The 11636-nt window shown below is 40.2% G+C and overlaps 1 pseudogene; it reads right to left on the minus strand.

The window, feature by feature from the left end:
• The window catches only part of LOC122084463, a 36732-nt pseudogene extending 25393 nt beyond the window's left edge, over positions 1–11339 (minus strand).
• Positions 11340–11636: the final 297 nt, after the last annotated feature.

Raw genomic sequence — 11636 nt, forward strand, 5'->3', positions numbered from 1 at the left:
CAAAGATTGCCTACTCAGCCATCTCTCCAAAAGACAATATCTATTTTATTTTTATTCTTCAGAATAGAACATGGCATATGAGTGCATACCATCATTATCTTTGTGTAATTTAAAAGGAGCAGTCCTTATTTGCAATTACAGGGAGTTGGAGTTTTCTTCGACCTTAGAATAGCAACCAGTTGCGGTTCTGGTTGACAGAGGAAGAACAAATAAAAATAAGCAATACAGGAGAATAGAGGAGAGTTGGAAGAGCACACCTGGAAAGAGGGGAGTTGAACCTCAATCAAGCAGGGATGAAGGAGAAGAGAACCAGTACACAACCAGAAAAATCAAACTTCCATTCATTCAAATCCTCCTCAATCATAGTTTAATTACAATTATATAAAGAAAGGTTCCTAATCATATCCTGAAACTGGAAGCAAAATCTAACTAACAAATTCAATAAGAAATTAAATTCAAACTAAAAAATCATAAATAAAAGATAAAATGCCCTAGATACCCATGTTGAACAGACAACCAGGTTTGAACTTGGTTCTTCTTGGGACAGGTCGGTCCAGGCTTGAAACTCCATCGCTGGCAGGGACATGCAGAGTGCGAATGAAATTGGGGGTGGAGGGGGAGGGTCATCATAACCCATGGATGTTGTATCCATGGACTGCAGCCGAGGTGCACGCCCAGCTTGGGACGAAGCATATGGTGACCCTACCTGCACCCCAAGCACATGCCATAGTGGCATGCAGCCTTGAGGTGACACAGGCCATCATCTAGTATGTGACCAGAATACTTCAAGAAAAGATCCAAGGAAGCAGTATCAAACATGGCATGTAAAGTGGTAAACAAGGCATCACAGTTCTCTCTCCTTTCTTCTTCTTACTGTTTTCACCACCAATAAATGTATGTTCTTCTTCACATAACACTCCCACATTTCTTCTTCTTCATGTGGTCTTCCACCAATGAGGCACAGTACCTCCTTCACTTCTTTCTACCTTAAATCCACACCCCTAGCTGCATAACTGTGTACTAATGTATTAAGGCCAAGTCATACCAAATGCATAGTGCAAGTGTGCAACCACAATTCAACAGGTCTCACTCGAAGGGAATATTGTGGCACAACTGCAGAAGAAATGATTAATTTTTTTGTACCTGCTTTAATGCTTATCTGAAAACCCAGAAAATCCTGCAAATTCCCATAAAATGTGAATGTTTACTTCATATGCAAATGAATGGTTTTAATGTCCTGGAATTGGAAGGTTTGAGATTGGCCTAATCAGTCCAGCTCCTAGTTTGACACCTTACCTCATTCCATTGTCATTTAAGGAATTTAGCGTTTGAACACTTTTAAAACTAGGGAGTTCTGTATGATACTTTTCTGTTCCATGTGTGTTTTTGAATTCCTACGTCATGCCAATATTCCTTTGAGTTGAAGACAAATGCCCATGGCAGCTGTATGCCTGTATGAAATATCCCACTATTCTTCTACCTATGTTTCTCTGAATTTCCGTCTACATGTTGAGTTGGTGTTTTCTAGTATGTGAATGGGAGACTGAAGGAAGGCCCATAAGCACTGTAAATAGAATCGGTTGCTGGCTGGTTGTTGTGCTGTCAGTTGCTTGAAGTGCATGACCACATTTCATGGCTAGTTTATATTCTGGGGATCATCAATTGACCCCATGCTTAATCAGAGCAGGTACTCCTTATCCACCATTTGTTTGGAGCAAATTTGTTCTCAAGTGTAATTGGATTTAGCAGTGTCAGAAGCGAGTCAGTCATTTAATGTGCCTCCTCCAATGGTGGCAGTGCATCCCAACAATTAACAATGATAGTATAACAAGGATAAGGACATGTAATTATTGTAGCCACACACGGCACTACCAAATATCAGTCTTGATATTTACATGGTAAACAACCACATGCCTCCACAAGTGTAGTATAGGTGCAGGGAGCCTTGCATAGTTGTTGCTTAGGCGACAAAGCGGTTCTTGAATGCCTAGTTGACTGGTGGCCATATTGTTCAAGGTGCCCACACACAAAGAGGGTAAAAAAGAGAAAATGAGGTGAAAAGGAAGGGAAAGAGGGGAAATGGGGAGAAAAACCAGAGAAAATGAAAAAACAGGAAGAAGCAGCAGTAGCAGCTGCCAATACCGCTGAAAAGGTTGCAGCGGCAGTCATTGCCGCGACCATCCATCCACCGCCATCATAGTTATAGAAGGAGGAGGAGGAGGAGGGAGGTACATACCTAGAAGTCTAGAATTCACGCTGCAATCACCACCTCTTCCACCATCAAAGATGCATAAGAAGACCAAATAGATTTTTATTTGTTAACTTATAACTTTATAGATGATATTTTTTTTTTTATATTTTATACATTGTCCTCTGATCTAATTTTCTTTTGCTGCCTTTGATCGGTTCCATGTAGCCGGCCCTATTAGTTGGTATAAGGCTGAGCTGTTGTTGTTGTTGTTGTTGATAACACCCCCCCCTTTTCAAATTTCATCTTAAAGGAAAGAAATATCATTTTTCACACTAAAACCCCTCCCTTGGTATATGCACATCTTAGTCGCCTATGTGACAAGGCACCTTGCCACTGTCTAGGTTTGCCTTGGCGCCATGACAACTATGCAACCTTGTTTAGTCTTTCTACGGATGCCTGAGAGAAGTATTCTATCACTACAATATGGGGAGAGAGAGAGAAAGAGAGAGATATCTTCTGGGATGCACCTAATCTTCTATATTTCTTGGTCAGTCATCTTCTTCCTTTCTTCTTATTCCTATTCCTTTTCCTCTCCCCCAACAAAAATCATAACACCTTCCAGTATTGCCAATGATATGTGGATTTGTGAGTGTGTACATATGTACATATGGCAAGAAGTTTCCTAGGATATTCAGCTCAGGAAGTGCACACCAAATCTAAGTGTTTTTGCTGGTTTGATGTAAACCATTTCATATTTTACAAGTGGCCTACAATGCAATAAGATAGTTGTAAGGGTCGTGCCTATTTAAAAACCAACTACCCATGTAAAAGGACATGACAAGAGTATTCAACAACAACAACAAACTCCGCCTTATCGCAACTTAACAGGGTCAGCAAGATGGATCCAAACAAAACAAATTAGGGAAAACTAAGGTGTAAACAGATAAAGGGGATGAAGAGATGAGAAATGAAAAGTGAAAAATGAAAGACAAAGAATGAAGGATGAAAGAGGCGCAGCCAAGAGTATGAGAGAGAAAAAGAAAAACTAGTAAAGCAGGCATAAGCATTTGTGCTGATTGTGTGCTTTCAAGCATTAAAAAAATAAAAAATAGAATAAAATTCAGATGTTCTAAATCACAGGTATGAATGCAGAATTCCCATTGCAGAAACAAGAAGAAGATTTTGGAAATAAGGAGGATCCCACCCAAGTTTACATACCAGCCTGAGATGGTGATAAACAAAGATCTATTCAACATATCTCAAACTTGTTCTTCAGCCAAGGTAGGGATATTGGGCCTGCAATTCGAAGTTGTTGACAGACCAAAATAAGGGGAATTGGGATTCAATGGACATTCAGTTACCACAGCTTACAAAAAAAAATTAACTATGGCTTCTCTTCCGATGGAGAGGGTAAGAGAAATAGCAGAAATCCCAAGAGGTTAGTTTTGGATAAAGTTTAAAACATTTATTGCTGTTACAATCTCAGAGCTGTAGCTAAACCAGAAAACCAGAAACAAGAAGGAAAAGAGAGACAGAGAAAAGAGAAGAAGAGAGGAAGAAGATGAAGTAACCAAAGGAAGTCTCAAGAATGTAGAGCAACCTGAGATTAATTCAATGTGAATGTAATCTCAGGTTCTCTTATGAATATATTACTTTAGGTCAAGAGGAAAGACAATAAAGCCCCCCACTTACATAAGGAAAATACCAAAGACACCCAAACAACCATAACAAGGACCAAATGATCCCTGTCGTAGGCGCTATTAATAGCGCTATTCCCTGTTTGGGAATAACACTAAAATCAACACTCCCCCTCAAGCTGGAGCATATAAATCTCCCATGCTCAGCTTGTTACAACCATTGTGAAAGCTAGGAGCAAATAAGGACTTAGTGAACATATCAGCCAACTGATTCTTTTATGAAACAAACGGGGTCTCGATCAGCTTCTCTAGAACAACATCACGAACAAAGTGACAGTCCACCTCTATATGTTTGGTCCTCTCATGGAAGACTGGATTGCTGGCAATATACACAGCAGTTTGGTTGTCACAATGCATCTGCATAGGTTTGGTTACTGGAAATCCCAACTCCAAGAGTAACGAACGTAACCACATCAGCTTAGCAGTAGTAAGAGCCACAGCTCTGTATTCTACCTCAGCACTAGACCGGGCAATAGTGGTCTGTTTCTTGCTATGCCACATGACCAAATTACCTCTAACAAAGATATAATATCCAGTGGTAGATCTCTGATCACTAGCAGAGCCAGCCCAATCAGCATCAGAGTAGCCAACTAGATCCATATGCCGATTAGGATGATAAACTAGTCCTTTGCCAGGAGCCCTCTTTAGGTAGCGAAGAACGCAAACAACAGCGTCCCAATGAGCCTTCTGAGGGGATTGCATGAACTGACTTAGAACCCCAACAACATAGGAGATATCAGGGCGAGTCACAGTAAGGTAAATTAGCTTGCCAATTAGACTTCTGTACTGGTGTATATCCTGAAGTGATTCACCATCATCAACACTAAACTTTTGATGAGGATCCATAGGGATATCAACAGGTTTGGATGTGAGCATCCCAATATCAGATAGGAGGTCCACTACATACTTCCTTTGGGATAGACTGATTCCTTTCTTGCTTCGGATTACCTCAATCTTAAGGAAATAATGAAGTTGGCCTAGATCCTTTGTCTGAAAATGAAGCTGGAGATGATTTTTCAATTCAGAAATTCCTACTTCATCATTACCAGTCAGTATGATATCATTAACATACACTACCAACACAACTAACTTGTCACCCCTGTGGCGAACAAACACAGAGTGGTCAGAGTAACACTGAGAAAATCCACAAGTGACTATGGTAGCACTGAACTTATCAAACCATGCCTGAGGAGATTGTTTGAGACTATAGATAGCTTTGTGTAAGCAACACACTCGACCATTATTCTCCCCCTGAGCAACATATCCCGAAGGTTGCTCCATATAAACTTCCTCCTGTAGATCACCATACAAGAAGGCATTCTTGATGTCCAACTGAAATAAAAGCCAATCAAAGTTGACAGCAAGAGAAATAAGAACACGAATAGAGTTAAGTCTAGCAACTGGGGAAAAAGTCTCAAAGTAATCAACACTATAAGTCTGAGTGCATCCCTTGGCAACCAGGCGAGCCTTCAACCGCTCAAAAGAGCCATCAGAGTGATACTTAACAGTGTATACCCAGCGAAATTTCACCAGGTCCTTACCAGGAGGTAAATCTACTAGACTCCAAGTACCACGACTCAAGAGAGTATCCATTTCGACATCCATAGGATCCTTCCATCCAGGAATATGGAGAGCCTCAGTATGAGTACGGGGAACAAGATTAGTAGAGAGAGATAGAGCAAGGCCATGAATAGAAGGTGGAAGGTGAGATAGACATAAACTTATCAATGGGGTAAACAACCAAAGATTTCTGAGTGCAAGAACGTATACCTTTCCTGCTAGCAATTGGTAAGTCATCAGATGGAACAGAGGAAGAAGCTTCACTAGAGGAAGATAGCGATGGAGGATGTGTAGTAGCTGGATCAATAACCTCGCCACTGGACTATGCAAACCTCGTCCTGCATCGATAAACCTGTAGAGGAGGTGGAACAGGTGCACTGGTACTAGGGGTATTAGGAATCGGAATAAGGGATGGAATAGGAAGAGGAGAGGTAGATGACCACTCCTCAGTAGGTTGAGACACCTGTGAAGAAAAGAAGTGCCTTAAAAAAAGGTCACATCAGCACTTATAAAGTTCCGGTGAGTAACAAGATCATAGCACTTGTATCCTTTTTGGGTACGAGAGTAGCCCAAAAAGATACATTTAGTAGCCCATGGAGACAACTTATCCACCTGCATATGAAGATTGTGAACAAAGCACACACGCCCAAAAACCCGGGGAGGAAGAAGAAAACTAGGTAGAGTAGGATGTAAGATAGAGAATGGAGACCTATTTGACAGAACAGAAGAAGGCATGCGATTAATCAAATGACATGCAGTTAAAACCCCATCAATCCAAAAAGGCTTAGGAACATGCATATGTATCATAATAGGCTAATAGCTCGAGTACCTCAAGAAGGTTCCGGTTCTTGTGCTCAGCAACCCCATTTTGCTCTGGGGTATATGCACAACTAGTTTGATGAATCATGTCATGGGTATCACAAAAATCAGAAATATCATTTTGAGCATATTCTAAAGCATTATCAGAACGAAAAATCTTAATGGAAATGCCAAACTGAGTTTTTATTTCATTATAGAATTTTTGAAACTTAGATAGAAAATCAGATCTGTCCTTTAACATATAAGTCATGTGAGACGAGAATGATCATCTACAAATGTAACAAAATAACGAAATCCAAGCCTCTTACTAACTCTACAAGGACCCCATACATCAGAATGAACTAAACAAAACAACGATGGACTAAAAGCCACTGATCGAGATGGAAAAGACACCCGATGGTGTTTACCCAACTCACAAGCCTCACACCCTAATCTAGAGACATGTTGAAAACTTGGAAAAAAAAGTTGTAATCTAGGCAAGGCCAAGTGTCCTAGATAGTAGTGCCATTGGAATGGAGAGACATCCCCAACAGTAGTAGCGGCAGCAGAAGTGGGAGGACAGCCACTGTTGAGGTAATACAATCCATCATTTTCACACCCTCCACCAATCGTTTTCCTCGAGTGAAAATCCTTAAAAATATAATAAGATGGAAAGAAGGTTATTGAGCAATTGAGAGATCTAGTTAATTGACTCACTGAAAGAAGACTTAACGGGAATTGAGGTACATGTAATAGAGACGATAAATGCAATGAAGAAGGAGGAGAAATAGTACCATGTTCAAGAACAGGGTGGATGTACCATTAGCAAGAATGATAGATGTAGAACTAATACTAGATGAGAAGGTCTGAAAAAGTGATGACTTACCAGTCATGTGAGCGGAAGCACCTGAATCAATGATATAAGGAGTAGATATAGTAGAAAGAAAGGCTGATGTATCTGCATGAGCACGGGTAGCAGTGGATGTAGAGGCACTATGGGATGTACTAGAAGAAGCCTCATGTGAGTGCAAGCGCCGGAGTAACTGATTGATGTCGTCGCCCAGACTAGTAGAAGAATCTCCTGAAGAAGGTATAGGTGTAGTAGTCGCCGAAGATACAGTATCAGTACCATCATCGGACACTGCATGATTGGCTAAGTTACCCACTCTAGCTTGCCATGCTTGGCCCAACATGTCTCTATAGTATGGTTAGGTTTCCCATAATAAGTACACTAGCGACCTGTGCGATCTGAGGACTGTCCACTAGAACCTCGACCCATAGGACCACGTCCTCCTCAGCGATTGTGCCCACGGCCACGGTTAGCAAAGAATGCAAAATTATCTCTAAAAGGCTGATCAGATTTGGATGAGGAGGTGATGCGTTGTAGTCGTGAAAAGTCATCATTCAGAGTAGGAACCATATCACCACCAAGTAGATGGCCCTTCACTGTCTTTAGATCACTATTCAGACCGGTCAAAAATTTGGAAACGAAGAACTCGTTCCGCTGAGCCTTCAACTTCTCAATATCAATTGTCAGAGGCTGGAAGACATTAAACTCTTCCACCATTCCCTTAAAAGTGCTGTAATACTCAAAGGGATTTGTCAGATTGACGAAACTAGAAGAGCTTCTCATATATGTCATAAATCCGTGTCATGTTCTTTTCTTGGGAGTATGTTTCCTTCAGATCATCCCATAGTCCCTTAGCTGTAGAATGGAACATAACATTGGCAGCTACATCTGGTTCCATACTGTTCCATAACCAGATCATAATCAAGGCATTCTCCTTCATCCAATTGTCATACTTAACATCATCAGGCAAAGGAGCCTCAGAAGTGGTATAGCTCAGTTTTACTTTAGTTAACAAATACACCTTAACCAACTGAGCCCAAAGAAGATAGTTCGAGTTCCCTTTGAGCTTGATAGAGGTGATATGGATATTGATATTATCCGATGCAGACGAAGCAATAGTAGAAGAAACAGTAGAAGTAGTAGCAGGTACAGTTCCAGCCATGACAATCAAGTAGAGTGACTAGGAAGCAAGAGGATGAACTTATCCAGATAGGTAGTAATGCAATTCAGATCTGAAACTTAGCATTCAATCCAACATGCCATACCACAACTCAGATCTGAACATGTAAGCATCAATAAATTACATTGGCAACAAGCAAGTATAAGCATCAATAAGCACTATCGGAAACAAGCACATATAGGCATCAATCAACTCATATAGGTAGGATAAACTAGATCAAAAACTCAAGAACAACAACCTCAAACCTGACTGCCGTCATATAGGTAGGGTAGAATAGAAGAAGGAGAGGCAGCGGCTTCAAATCATCAAGCAATCAGCCACTTACTCCAACAGTAAAGGTAAAGTAGATCTTCACAAAAGGAAAATCACTCCATTAAGGATTAGATAATAGCAGTTGCAGCAATGAGTGGCTGCACACCAAGAAGAAGAACCTCTAAATTGTAACCAGCAGATTTCTTGTTTTCGGAACGCAATTAATTTAACTACAACAACTCTGATACGATGTTACAATCTCAGAAGCTATAGCTAAACCAGAAAACCAGAAACAAGAATGAAAAGAGAGAGAGAGAGAGAGAGAGAGAGAGAGAGAGAGAGAGAGAGAGAGAGAGAGAGAGAGAGAGAGAGAGAGAGAGAGAGAGAGAGAGAAAAGAGAAGAAGAGAGGAAGAAGATGAAGTAACCAAAGGAAGTCTCAAGAATGTAGAGCAACCTGAGATTAATTCAATGTGAAATCTCAGGTTCTCTTATGAATATATTACTTTAGGTCAAGAGGAAAGACAATTTAGCCCCCCACTTACATAAGGAAAATACCAAAAACACCCAAACAACCATAACAAGGACCAAATGGTCCCTGTCGTAGGCACTATTAATAACGCTATTCCTTGTTTGGGAATAGCACTAAAATCAACACAGAATATAAAGCAGTCAACTGCATAAATAGGAGAAGGTGGTTTAGAATATGATCAGAAGTTGGAATTTTGACATTTTGACTCTTCAACACAAAAAAAAATCAAATAGATAAATCAAAGGTTGATTTCAAATATCGAGTGTGGAAGAAATGTTAATGTCTAGGCTTTCCATTGCTTGGCATAGTAGGTGGGACCAACGAAGCTTGGGACCAGGATGTGATCAAAATTACTTGGAGTTATATGGGTGAATTTTCACTCACATTCTTGTCACTCTCTTCCATCAAAGGACCTACTACCAGAAACCAAAGGAGAGCTCTTTTGGAAGAATTACTTCAGTCGAGTAGAATTTGGAATCTCTCATATTCTCTGATATTAGAGATATTAACTTTTTATTAATGGAATTTTATTCAAAGGAATTTGACAATTGTCATGTAAACAATTTCCATAAATTTGGTCATATTTCTAAGAGAATTCCTCTTCGAGTAAATTGAACTTTCTTTTTAACAAGTTAAGGTTTCAATTTAATTCGAAGTGAGAAGGTCGTAGTAATGTGGCTACATTCAAGTGTTGATAAGGCCAGCCTCCAACCACACCCTAGTTGCTCTAATGTGAACTAAAGAAAAGGCTACTCACGTTTCACACTTGACAACTGGTGGTTAGATGGCCCTAGCTTCATCGATATTGCACTAGGCTCGTTTAAATCATGTAAGAAGGCAAGTCAGTCATGTACTATGAATGGAGGTCAAAGTCCCGATGAAATTGAAAGAGTGGAACAAGCAGACCAAGAAGTGTAGTTCTCCACACCCCCCCCCCCAAAAAAAATGACAATAATGTAGCCGATGTGATAAACATCAGACCTGGATATCGTAGAGGAACACGATTAACCCTCATAAGAGAACAGGCTAACACACGTGGCAGGCTAACACCAATTCTAAGAGGGTTGAATAGTGGGAAAATGGAAAGCAAAGGTTGGGAGTGTACATAAGTTCACAAGGTAACTTAACAAAACTAAATGGTTGGATGTTCTGGGAGGATACTTTTTATAGACTTCCTGAGTTCTGCATACACAAAAGGGGCTTTTATTTTATTTTATTTTATTTATTATTATTATTTTTTAACAAGGACTAGTAAAAAAAAAAAATCTTTCTAATATAAAGATGCAATTGATTCCGTATAAAACATCATATAAAAAACTAATTACAGTGAAGTTATTTCAGCCAGTTCAAAGAAAGAAGCGGATTAAAGGAAAAGATGGTTTTTATACTAGATGAAAGTGAACTAAGCAAACGCTACTGCATGCAAATGTGCAATATCCATGTTCATTTTCAACGATATGCCCTTGATACAGTAGAACGGAGGACCTGAATTTCTATACCAGGCGTAAGGCTTTGTTGAATTCAGTTACAACCCAGCGAAAAAATAGTATTCGCCCGTAAACATGCATGTAATCAGAATGCGGCAAAATACAACCACCACAGGCTCACAATTCATCCAAGTATTGACGAATGTACAATGGAAATCGCATTCTTTTCAATAATCCGATTGATTAACTTTCATATCAGTGACTGAAACCAGGACACCAAACGAAAGCATAGCAACAAAACCTACAGGATACAGCAAAGAAGAGAAAAATAAAAAACCCCACAAAAAGGTAAAGACAGAAAGAAACACTCACGCTGCTTTACCGCTGCCTCTTCCAATACTCGTTTCTTCTTCTTCATCTTCGTCTTCTTCTCCTTCTTCGTCTTGAGAATCGGAACCACTGTTCGCTTCGGATTTTATTTGCTGCTTTCCTTCGTTATATGCTCGTGCATTTCCTTCTTCTTCTGCTTCTTCTTCTTCTTCCTCTGCTTTCTCGAGTTGGCTCTGTAAGAAGAGGTCTACTTGCTCTCTTATGAATGCTTTCTTGTCTGATAAATCGATTTCAAAATCTTCTTCGAGCTTCCGGCGAACGATAGCGGTTGTGGTGATGTTGAGGTCGGAAGTGCGGAGAAATTCATGAAGCCTTTCGACGAGCTCTGAGTCGGACACCATTTTTCTTCTCTTCCGTTCTCTATGTCGTCTCTGTTTCTTTGGCTTCGCTAGAGAGAGAGTATTTGTCAATTTTCTGGAGAGAGAGAGAGAGAGAGAGAGAGAGAGGGGAGTTTTTCTTCTAATCGTGATATGGCGATTCTGGGCTCAGATTCCAAATGAGGGAAAGACGATTTTAAAGAGGTAAGCGTGCGATGGTGCCGTGAAGGGGACATTTGTGGAAATACGTAAGAATGGTACGCCCGTTTCTCGTTATCCTATAAGCGTAACTCCTGTGTACTGACATTGTCACTTGACTGAATCACCCTTCTTCCTCCTTCGGATAAAAATCGTCTGCAATTCCTTATCCCTGCAATACCCCATTCAGATGGTGACATGTGAATAAAGTGATTTGAACAATTCAGATTAATCCTACATTGATCC

The sequence above is a fragment of the Macadamia integrifolia genome, chromosome 7 (assembly GCF_013358625.1).
Source record: "Macadamia integrifolia cultivar HAES 741 chromosome 7, SCU_Mint_v3, whole genome shotgun sequence".
Lineage (NCBI taxonomy): Eukaryota > Viridiplantae > Streptophyta > Magnoliopsida > Proteales > Proteaceae > Macadamia > Macadamia integrifolia.